The 12235-nt window shown below is 41.8% G+C and overlaps 1 protein-coding gene across 3 annotated transcripts in view; it reads right to left on the bottom strand.

Moving 5' to 3' along the window:
• Positions 1-12235, bottom strand: part of LOC122816609 (rho GDP-dissociation inhibitor 1-like) — a 2167530-nt gene that overhangs the window by 316155 nt on the left and 1839140 nt on the right. The gene's annotated exons all lie outside the window — the stretch shown is intronic.

A 12235-nucleotide genomic window follows, 5' to 3' on the forward strand; every position in this document is an offset into this window, starting at 1 on the left:
CAGCTATGGAATCTTTTGTGATAGCTGAATACTGATTCCTTGCAATATACCTGGTCAATGCAATTGAAATGTTGTACCTCTTTAGGTGGAACAAGTAGTTATGATCTGAGAAACCAGTTGCATAGCTAGGGTGGGGCAAGAGGGGCAACTGCCCCAGGAGTAAAGTTTTGGGGAGGTGCGATCAGCCAATCTGGATCTTTCTTTAATGCAGTACCAGCTTCTAAAAGCCGGTATTGCATTTGCATTCAAATCTGAGCATTGTGGCACTCCGTGTAGACAGGGCATAAAACACAGCAACTGTCTGCTTCATTTGAAGCAGGCAGTTTGCTACAGTTTGAAAAGGAGAATCTTTTCTTAAACTAAAGCATGAGAACTGTAGTGCTCCATGCAGGCAGGGTAGAAACTGTAGCAAACAGTTTGATATAATTTAAAATACACAATTATTTTGAAGGAGGGTTGCAGGCAGGGACTCAGAAATGGGGGGACCTGAATGGCTGGAGTGGGAGGGGCATAGTATATCCGACCACCTGGTGGGTGTGCCTGTAAAAGGAACATCTTTTTTTTGTGCTCTTCAATGGAAGAGCTGGTGCGGGGTGTGTGCGCGTATGTAAATCTAACTGTAGTAATCCTATTGCTTATCAATTGGCTTATTACAGTGAAGTGCTTTTTTTTGCTTTTCAGCTGAAGAGCTGAGAGGGTGGGGTACTGGTTCATAGTAACAGTCTAGACTGTTGGTTGAACCAGCTATGCTTTTGAGAGAAACCTGGTCATTTATTTATTTTACATTTGTTGACCAGGAAAGACTGACTGGATGCATGTCCATTTTCAGTGGAGGCCCAGGGAGAAAAGCTCCACAGTTAAATTAAGCAAAATATAAGGTGTATACAGAAGCATTCAAATTTACACAGACAGTACCAAACTTAAAATTGACTAGCAACATAGCACTCAAGCTTAATTCATATTTACACAGATAGTACCAAACTTAAGACTGACTAGTAGCATAGCATTGAAACTTAAGATTTAACATATTTACATAGAATGAACACATCTTCAGTTTTAGGTTGAGACATTACATAATGGTGAACATTGCTAGTAGGGTTTGCATTTTATTGCTTTATACAGTTGAGTTGTGAGCAAGTTAGCCATAGTAGGGAGTACAGCAACACAGAGAGCAAAGATTAGACAAAGTACAGAGTATAGTAGCAGGAGAAGAGACAGAGATGGGAAATTGGTAACAGGTTAAGTAAGAAAACCAGGAAGTGTAAGTAGCTTAAGTATAAAGTAAGAGTAGAGGTGTAAAGAGAAAAGTAAAGTCATAATTATTTGAAGCATATGCAGCTTTAGCTGTCTGAATGCACTATTAATTGCAGGAAGAAAAACACAACAGCTTGGAAATATGTTACAGCTCTAAAATTTAAAATGCACTTATGTCACACAGACAGTGACCAGAAGCTAAGTGTTCCTGTGAGAAATGAACAGCTTTAAAAGCTCCTGACATTCCACACTGCCACAACGTTGATGTTTTATATGCATTACAGATTTCAATGCTTCAGATACTGTTCTGCAGTATCTGCTGTTTATGCTCTAACATGAGACTACATTTCAACAACACGGAAAGGTATCGAACAGCACAGAGGGGTGGGGGTGTTAGAAGTGGCTGACACCAGCTTCACCACCCCTCATGTATAAGTGGTGGCTTCAGTCAGCGGACCACCACCATGCAGATGGAGGCTTCACCCATTCATCCAATTCTGCTGATATGCATCTGACACCTATAGCAACAACTCGAAGGGCCACCACCCATTTCATAGGTTGGTACTAGGCTATCTGCCCGAAGGCATTTATAAGCCTAAACAGAATGTGTTGGCTTTCGCCACCCCCTTAGATTAGTTCCCTTTGCCTCTGTCCAGCAGAGACACTGAAGTGATCCCGGAGGTAAACTTTCCATTTCCCATCCACTCGTCAAGGTTTCTTTTGAAGGGCGTTAGCGAGGAGCTTTGCCTAATGTAGAATGGGATCTTGTTCCAAAGCATGGGAAGTCTCTGGGACAGGAATCTATCCCTCCAGCACATCCTATTTATTGTTGTGGTGAGGTTTAGATCTCTAGAGCATGTGGCTCGAGGGGATAATGTTTTCTTTAGGTGCAGCATGTCCATCAATTCTTGGTTGGACATGGCCTTGTATGTCAGGCAGAGATCACCTCTGAGTAGGCGGTATGCAACCAAGTACAACTGGAGTTTCTTCAGTCAAGCTGTATAGGGCATCTGTTTGAGGCCAGTGATCCTCTTGGTGAGGTACTTCTGTGGTCTTTTCAGCTATTGTAGGTGTCTTGTAAGGTACATCCCAAATGGGGAGTTGTACTCTATGATGGGTCTGATGAGTGATGAGTAGAGGGGCATAATGACCTCCTTTTGTGACTAGGTGGGCCACATAGAAGGGGCCACATAGAAGGATGTTCTAACTACGTTGGCAATGTGATTATCAAAGGTGAGATTACTATCTATCTACTTGGCTCCCCAGATCCCTTATTATGTCTTCTGTATTTAGGGGACTACCACCTATGTGGTAGTTTGTGGGTACTTTGTTTTTTCCAAAGGGGATGACTATGCACTTTTTGGCATTTAGCTTGAGGCCATGACTTTGACACCAGGCATCCGTCTCAGTGAGACCCTTTTGGAGGATGTCTGTCTCATCCAGAGAATCAATTATAGCCCCTAGTTTGCAGTTGTCTGTGAACTTGGTCAGCCATAGTCCTCCTATGCTTGCCTGTACCTCTGAGAAGTATATGCCGAACAGGAAGGGTCCTAGGACTGAGCCATGGGGAATGCCACTTGTAACCGGTTTAGAGTTGGACCTAGCTCCTGCAACTCTCGCCATGTGGGTTCTGTCTGTGAGCCCGTTGGCAACCCATCTTGTGACGTAGGGGTTTATGTTCAGGCTGATGAGCTTGTCTATAATACCAGAATGGGGAATGGTGTTGAAGGACTTAGTAAAGTCTAGGTAGGCTGTGTGTACCACCTTTCCCTCATCTGTAGCCTTGGTAACTGTCTCAAAGAAGTCCACCAGGTTTAGGAGGCATGATCTGCCCTTAACAAAGCCAAACTGGGTAGGGTCTAGTGTTTGGAGGTTCCCAATGTCTCTGTTAATGAGTTCCATGATGATGCGCTCCATAGCCTTGCAGACCAAGCTAGTCAGGCTTATAGGGCGATAGTTCCCGGGGTCTGCTGTGGCTCCACCTTTGTGGAGCAGAATAACCGTTGCTGTGCGCCACTCTATGGGTATGCAGCCTGTGGAGTGGCTGAGTTTGAACAATGTGTTTAGGTGAGGGGTTAGTTCATCTTTGAGTTCGTGTAGGACGCAGCGTGGGACACCATCCGGTCCCATTGATGCCGTGTTTTTGGCTTTGGAGAAGGCTGTTTTAACCTGAGTGTCTGTGATTTCAGGGACTCTACATTCTTCTGGTATGGTTATGGGCCCTCTTGGGGGTGAGGGGGGGATGACATTTGCGCAGAACCTGTCTGCCAGGATGTTGGCGATATCGGTCGGTTCAGTGTATTTTGTGCCATTCTGCACCAACTCTGAGCAGATCTGAGCATTGCCACTTAGATTCTTGTCATAGCTAAAGATTGCCTTGGGGTTATCTTTGGAGTCCTTGGCAATTTTTCTTTCAAAGCTCGCCTTGGATGATTCTATGCGGGATCATAGTTTCTTGCTGATACTGATCAGGGATGTCTTCCCTTCTTGGGATTTTACTCTTCTGTGCTACTTTCCTCCTTCTAGTGTATAGCTTGTTTATGGCAGGAGTCCACCAGACTGGTTTCCTTTTCTTGGAGGAGTGAGTCTTGGTTTTGCTTGGGATGGCACGATCCATGCATTCTTGTAGCTGCCCGAAGAATGCATTAGTAAAAGATTTTGCAACTTGGACAGTGTTATCCTTCAGCATGGGGGCTTTGAAACTTTCCACCTTGGTCTTAAGTAACGTGAAGTTTGCTTTTGAAATGTTTTTCACGATGGTTTTCTTGTCCAGGGGTGGGGGTGGAATATGGATATCCAAAGTGATTTGTTTATGGTCATATCTAACCAGCAAGGGGTTGACCTCTGGTGTGGAACACCGGTTGCCCATGTTGGTGATGACCAGGTACAATATGAAGTCACCTCTGGTGGGAGTATTGACTAGTTGAACCAGGGCGTTTGAGTTTATAAATAATAGGAAAAGTTGGGCAAGGGAGTTAGTACTTGAGTATTTCTCCCAGTTAATGTTTGGGTAATTGAAATCACCCAATATTAGGGTGTTTGGTAGGACCTTCATATTTCCCAGTGTTTCCAGAAACGTGGAATGGGGGTCCTGGGACATGCTGGGTGATCTGTAGCAAGCTACAAATTGAATTGCAGTTTTGCTCATTGTTAGTTGCACGTGGATGATCTCTGAAGCATCGTGCTGTGCCACTAACCTGGAGGTGTGGGTATCCTTGATGAACATGGACACACCCCCACCTTTTGTATTTCTGTTTGGGTTCTGTGGCTGAAATGTATGCTATGAGTTGTAGCCTGGTAGTGCTGGGGTGCTCTCTGGAGCCTTAAACAAGGTTTCTGTTACTGCACATATATCGATTTTCTCCATACTGAGGAGTGCCTAGAGTGCGGGCATTTTGAGGTCTAGACTTCTGGCATTGAGTAGCAGCACCCTCAGTTTTTTGTTACTTGTGCTATTTACGGCTGTGGGTTTGTCTTTTGAGACTTGCCTAAAAAAGGCACTATGGGGGTGGCAAGAGCCCCGGCCAGTATTCAAAAGCCCAAGGGCGACAGGTGCAAGCTGTCTCTAGCGAAGCAGCGTGGCTTGTCGAGCATGTCATCCCAGGCAGACAGACACTGGATCCCCCTTGAATGACACCAGAAACTTAGCCAATTGTTGAAATCGAGAATTTACAGTTTATAAGTAAGTAGGAGGCAAAACAGAATGTCAGGCCTACACAGCTATAACAATTTAGGGTTACAAATGGAGTACACAAGGGAACCTGGAAAAAATACACATTCATAGACAGGACATGTGGACTTCACAAAGATGACTTCCCAACCAGGAACCAAACTGGGGAAATGCACAACAAGGAAAAGACTAGAACAGTGGAAAATGCTCCAGCTACTGTGCTGTGGTGTTTGAAATTCATGGTCTAGCATGAGACTAAAGTTTAACAGCACTTAAGGAAGCCTAACAAAACAAACAGGGAAGGGTAGAAGTGAGTGGCTGTTGCCCATCCTTCATGGAAAAGTAGTGGTTTCAGTCGGGCAATGGCCACCTTGCAGACAGACGCTTCATACCTTCACCCATTTTTATCAATAAGCAGTCGACTCCTATAGTGACTCCATGAAGAGTCATCACCCATTTACAGCTTGCTAGGCAAGTAGAAAGCAGATGCAAATTGTTAGGCCTTTCCTCCATATACCATTCACACAGCTACAAACAATTTAGCATCAGAAACTTCTTTGGTATGTAGGAGGAAACCAGAGAACCTAGAAATGATAAAGAATCTCAGAGGAGACATCCAGTCAAGAACCAAACTGGAAAAATTCACAGCACCAAAAAGACTAGGACCATGGATATTGGCTTGGAGATTCCATGCCAATGAAGGAAGGCCTCAGTGTGTGGGTTGAAGCTTTTATGAAGTGGGTCACAGCATGCCCCATGGTGACATCCTCACTGTTGGTACACTGGGAAGGACATAAACCACCTCCATGAATGACAGCCCCTCTGCCAGGTTCTTGTTTCTGTGTTGAGTGCACCCGGTATAGGAGAACAAATAGGTTCAAGGCTGTAAGGGAAAGGCTTGTTGATTACCAAGCACGTTGGTAAAAAAGTACATAGAAACAATTTATTAGATTTGCAATAACATATCTTCCGTGTTTCTTGAATAAAAATAATTGTACTCAATAGATTGCTATTTTAGTTATAGTGGTCTGGTATAATAATTTTTAAACTTAGTAGAGCATCCATTCAGCCAGAATGGCATGCCTCTGAAAGTTAGCAGAGAAGGACATACTATGTTGATAACAGACAAAGGGCTTGATTCCCTCAGCCATCATTTGCCTACTGTGACCTTGAGCAAGTCACATAATCACAGAGTGCTTTGAGGCAATTGGGACATTTGGCTAGGCTTCTCAATGGTCTACAGAACCGCGTGCCTAGTAACTATCTATGAATCTCACTATGAGCACAGGAATGGTGACACATTAATGTTCATTCTCCAAGTACCTGCTTTATCCAATTCAGGGTTGTGAAGGAGAGGGAGCCTATCCCAGCATTCAGTTGAAGCAAGGCAAGAAATTAATCCCAGACAGGATGACAGTCTATTGTGAGGCATACATGCACACATCATACGTGCACACACGCACATAATTTGGGGGACTGCCAGTTCACATATTGCATGTCTCCACAATGAGTGAGGAAACAACTGTAGCCTGCAAAATCCTATGCAGATAAAAGGAGAAAGTACAGTTGAGTAAGAACTTTACATAACAGTAGATGTCGTATTGATCACTGTTGCAGTATTCTTAACAGTGGGTTGTAGCTTGCTGACGTCCTGTCCACCCTGTCCAGACAATGACATCAGCTCATAAAAATTGGGGTATAAAAGCAGACATACATACGAAATCCTCAGACCATCTCCAAGCCAGCATTGGCCTGAAGAAGACCAAGGAAGGAGAAAGATCAGCTAGGAGGGGCTTAGGTCGAACAGGGTAAGCAAGTTTCCCATCAGAAAGTAAGCTTCTGTGATATTGAATGTGCTTGTGTGTGTATACGAAAGGCAAAGATTTAGTGCCAACGAGAAAAAAAGAAGTAATGAAAGGGGGATAGGTGGGAGGGAAGCAATACTGCAACAGCGATCAGTAGGACATCTACTGTTGTGTTAAGTTCGTATACTACTGTATTACGTCCTGACTGACTCACTGTTGTAGTATTTTTAACAGATGTGCAATTCCCAGAGCTGTAGAGAAAGAAGGTAGTAGGTTAAAAGAAACAAGTAGAGGAGTAACCCAGGCCAGACAGACTAGCTCTGGCAAACACTGCCCTGGACCTAGAGAAAGCATCTAACTTGTAGTGTTTTGTCAAGGTGTGCACAAAAGACCAGGTGGCTACTTTTAAAATGGACCTGGTGTCTACACATTTATAGAAAGCACCTGAAGATGCTACTGCTGGAGTGGAGTGAACCTTTGGACAGTAACAGAGTCTTTCCATGGTGAGGGTAGCAGAAGAAAATAGCTTTGAGATCCAGGAGGCAATAGATTGTTTGGAAACTGGTTGTCCTAACCTGGATTCCATGATGTAGACAAACAGTCAATCTGTTTGTTCTGATATCCTTATCCAGGTATGTCTTCAGCTGTGTGTGAATATTTAAACAGTGTAGTATTCTTCCCCCCTTACTCTGAGGATGGGGAAGAAAGAAAGCAGACTGATTACTTGGATGAGAGTAAATTCACTAACCACATCTGGCATGAAGAATGGATTGCCCCCTCTGAGGCTTACCCTATCTTTGTGGAAGATGAGGGAGAAGCTGCTATGACAACATGTAGTTTGGAGACCATGAAAGCTGAAGTCCAGAGCAAGAGAGGCACTGTTTTCCAAGTGCAGAATTTTAAAGTAGCTGAAGCAGCTGGCTCAAAAGTGGGTAAAATTAGCTTTTTCAAAATGAAATTAAAGGTCCCAAGAAGGAACAATAGATTTCTATGGAGTTTAAGGTATAAAACTCCCATTAGGAAAAGTTTAATCTCTGTCCTGAACATGAGGGGGCTCCAACGTTAGGCAAGCATTCACGGCCAATAAGTGAGCCTTAATGGAAGAGAGGCCACTTGTGTGGTCCATTACATTCAAGTACTGGAGTACTGTGGGGGTGTCCATTAGAAGGGGATGGAGTTTATATTGAAAGTACCATATGGAAAACCTTTTCCACTTGGCCATGTAAGACTTTCTGGTGTTAGGTTTTCTGGATTCTTGTAGAATACAAACCACCTGCTCAGAAAAATTGTGTCTTGTAAGGATTAAAATCCTATCATCTAGAGGGTCAGACTGAGGGGTTTGAGACTGGGATGAAGTAGTTATCCTTTCTCTGTTGGATGATTAAATCTGGTATTGAAGGGATTCTCCAGAACTTTCCCTTTGATAGGTAAAACAGGAGTGGTAACCAGTGCTATCTAGGCCAGAACAGTTTTGGGTATTCCTTCTGGGACTTGAGGAGCAGCCTTGGGAGCAGTGGTAAAGGTAGATATGTATAAAAGAACTTCCCCATCCATGTGAAAGAAAAGGCATCTGTCCTCTAAGCTGGACATGTCAGAGTCTTTGTGCACAGAACATGAAGTAGGTGTTTTTCAGAGGAGGCAAAGAAGTCTACCTGAGGGATCCCACATCTAACAGTGATAGCTCTGAACACCTCTGTGGTCAATAACCATTCAGGAGGGTCTTCCAAGTCTCTGTTTACAGAGTCTGCCAATGCATTCTGTTCGGAAGGAATGTATGTGACTGAGAGAGAAAAGTTCATCTGACAGGCTAGGTGCCAAACTTCCTGTGCTAGCCTGCACAGAGGGTAGGATCTTGTGCCTTCCTGTTTGTTTATGTACCACATTACTGTGGTGTTGTCTGTGTATACCAAATACAGACTGGTTTCCAAAGGTGTGAGAAGATCTGTAGGGCTTGAAGAAGTGCCCTTAGTTCCTTTAAGTTGATGTGTTCTTTTAATACATGGGCTGGCCACTCTCCTTGGTCTCTGTGGTTTCCTGCCCAAGCCTCCCACGCCCTGTCCAGCACATCTGTTAACAGGTTGTGTGGGGCTAAAGTGAACATAAGAAAAGAGGATAGATTTCTGAATAAATATATGAGAATATTTGGTATGGAAGATGTGACTTCAGTACTATAAACTCAGCCAGAATTTATTTATTACTCCCCAAGGTACAATAACCGAACTAGATTGGACAGAAATTACACTTCACAGGTCAGGAGCATGTGTATTTACTTGAAAACTCTTCACACATATCCAATAACTATTTCAGATCACGGACCACAAAAAAATAAGACAGACACGTAGGGTACTGATATTAAAATGAGACACTTGCGCTTTGCTACTTACCTCTTAAAAAGAGAAGAATGTTAAGAATAAGTAGTGGAAATGATTCAAGGGTTATTAGGGCAGAAAGAAATGAGTGGAATAACATAAAAATGGAGTTTAAAAGCAGGGTAGGAATAAGACTACTTTCCAATTTTCACTTTCTGTAACAGGAATTATTTAGAAGGACTGAAAGTATGGCAGAATAAGGGGAATATTACAGGATAAGGACAACTTCAGAGTGCTAAAGGGAAAATAAAGAGTATTGGGATAATATGCATGAATTTATAAGGGTTGGTGTATTAAGCCTTTTTTGATAACTCCAGAGCAATAAAAACTGCAAGCACAATGACTTGATAGAAAGCAGAAAGGGATGTTGCATATGACAAGAAAAATAAACAGAACTCTCCTACAGAGGTATTAGAGCTATTTCAGAAATGTTATGAATATTTGCATAAAGTGAGATGGGTGGGCAGAGAAAGAGGAGACAAGTGGATAAAGATAAAGAAATGAGTGGATAAAATGGAAGGTTTTGTTGGAAGGTATGTGGGAGACTGGAGTACAATGAGGTTCATCAGCAATTGTAGAAGTGGTAAGTAATGTGACATTAAAAACATTTCAATCAAAACTATTAATAAAATGGAAACTAGACATCATCCCCACTGGTGGATGGAAAAGAATGAAAAGGGGAGCTATGGCAGATTTGAGGTGGAAGGCTCTCAAAACACTAACACAGTGTGTGAAACAAACTGTGAAGGGAGGAAAGATTAAGAGATGGGCTCTATTTAAAGGTCAGTATGAGCTGTACAGGGGAATATATTTGCGATATATTGCACCACAGGAGGAAACAAAGATAAAGTCCTGGCCAAGGAAACAGGAAACCTACAAACTTGGACTGAAAGAATGGTGGAGAGATGGGAGACTGGGGGGATTTAACAGCAACAGTAAACAGGGCAGTGAGGGAAGTAAACAGAAAATCTACTTTGAAAGTCACAGAGGGTTGGAATAAATCACTTGAAGTGAATATGGAACTCTGGCAATGGGAGACAGTATGGGAAGCCTTGAGAAAAGTACCATGATGCTGTACACCCCAGGTACTTTGTTTTTTCAAAGCTGATCATCAAAACCTGTATTTCTTTGTACTTTTTGTTTTATTTTTGTTCATGTACATAATTTCTGTATATTACTAGCTGTTCATAGTTATTTATATTCTTAATATTGTATATTAGTGTTTAAAGCTTTTATTATTTGATCCATGTGTAAAATTACATCATAGAATGTCATTATTTCTGTCAACTGGAGATTTTCTCCTTGGGTCTCAACTGAAAAAGGGCCATACGGCTTAGCTGCACCAACCCGGTTAACAAATGTTAAATAAAATAAAAGTAGTTAAGTAAAGTAAATTTAGAATCTTTGCATGGAAATGTTTAAAGTATTTTTATACTCTGCATTAAGAATGACATGTTGGAGATGTAGAGAACATGATGGGGTGATTGGAATCATATGTTTTGGGATTGTAAATCGTTAGGCAATTGCACAATAAATAAATTAGTTAATTAGGAAAACAGAAGGTAATGATGAGAGATTAATGGTGCAAAGAATTTTTAGGAGTGGACTTCTAATGGAAGCAGGTTTCTGAAGAACACATGTTAATTACATTGATATTATTGTTGGAAAAAAAACAGTTATAACCAGGGCCTGGAAAAATAAGAAACCAGAAATGAAAGTGCTGATGATATTATTAGATAGGTACAAGGAAGAAGAAATAGAAATTTTACAGTTAAAGGATAGAACAGTCCTAATAAAATGGAAAATTTGGAAAGAGAAATGTAATTAATAGGACACTGAGGGAATTGGAGAAGGATACTCCGACACTCGGGGGAGTTGTAAATTGCATGCAGTTATTAGCACAGTACTAGCTGGTAGAAAAAGTATATGACTGGTAACTTGAGGAAGTGCATTTTTATAGAAAAAAGTAATGGAGTAAGAAATGGAAGGTTCAAGGAGGAAAATGAGCAAAAAGGCGAAAACAGATTTGTCAAACAGAAAGATGGTGAAGGTGACAGCTGTCAAGCAGCAGAAGATAAGTGTGAAAGAAAACACACAAAATTTATCCTTATCCAGGAAGATTTATGAGATGGGGAACTAGGATTGCTGATGGCTGGATTTCGTAGAAAAAGACGACAAAGTATTTCCTTTAACTGGTCTACTGGGTGTAAGATGGATGTAAGCAACTTCAAAAATTGGCTTTATTCAACAGAATATTTATCTTGCATCTAACCACTGACAAGACCTGTTACAAATTATTTGGCTAATGTAATTTTTATCAGATGGTTGCAACAGATAAGTAATATGAGATGACATAAATGCTAGCACTGGGTTAGTATGCAGCAACAAACATACAAAAGGAAAACAGGAAATACTGTTCAGAAAGTGTCTAACTAATGGCAGTTGTTTTTGAGTGGCACCATGCATACGGACTGCCTTTTGGTTGCAAAAATAATGTCTGTGGAACTGGAAAGAATAAAATGAGACTGCATTAAAAAAAATCTAGGGAAGATAGATGACTGAAAGACATAAGTAGAGAGAGGCAGGTTGCTGAAACTGGAAGGTGGAAGGTGAAGCAGAAGAGGACAGAGGGGAACTAACTCCTAGGGCACTGTTAAGCAACAGTTCAGCCATGCAGTCAGAGTTTGAGGTCTCACACAATATTTGGCACACGACTTGTCTACTGAATGTTGTGTGGTTTTGGACTCCTATGGCATGGAAGATTTCAATCATTTACTTATTTTATTTGGCAGTCTTTAAAGTTAGAATCACTGCTTTTGTTTTGTTTTGTTTTTTTTTTGTTAGTTTTTTTTTTGTCTTGGGGCAGTGTTTCTGAAATGCTGAGGGATGATAATCCACTCATAAGATGAGATGGGCCCAGGTATAAGCAGGAGCCAAGGATATTCATACGGGCAAGGATATCCAACCTGGCATGAACGTCAGGAAGGGGAAGTCACTCTACACCAACAGCAAGGGAAGGATGCATGCAGAAGTACAAGTAAAGATCAATATGGTAACACTGAACATAGAAGAGGTATCGCACTCCATCAAGGGATGGAAAGTCCAGGACAGGCTAAATAGGCTAGAAGGGATAAAAT

The sequence above is a fragment of the Protopterus annectens genome, chromosome 12.part0 (genome assembly GCF_019279795.1).
Source record: "Protopterus annectens isolate FY-2018-M chromosome 12.part0, PAN1.0, whole genome shotgun sequence".
NCBI classification, from domain to species: domain Eukaryota; kingdom Metazoa; phylum Chordata; order Ceratodontiformes; family Protopteridae; genus Protopterus; species Protopterus annectens.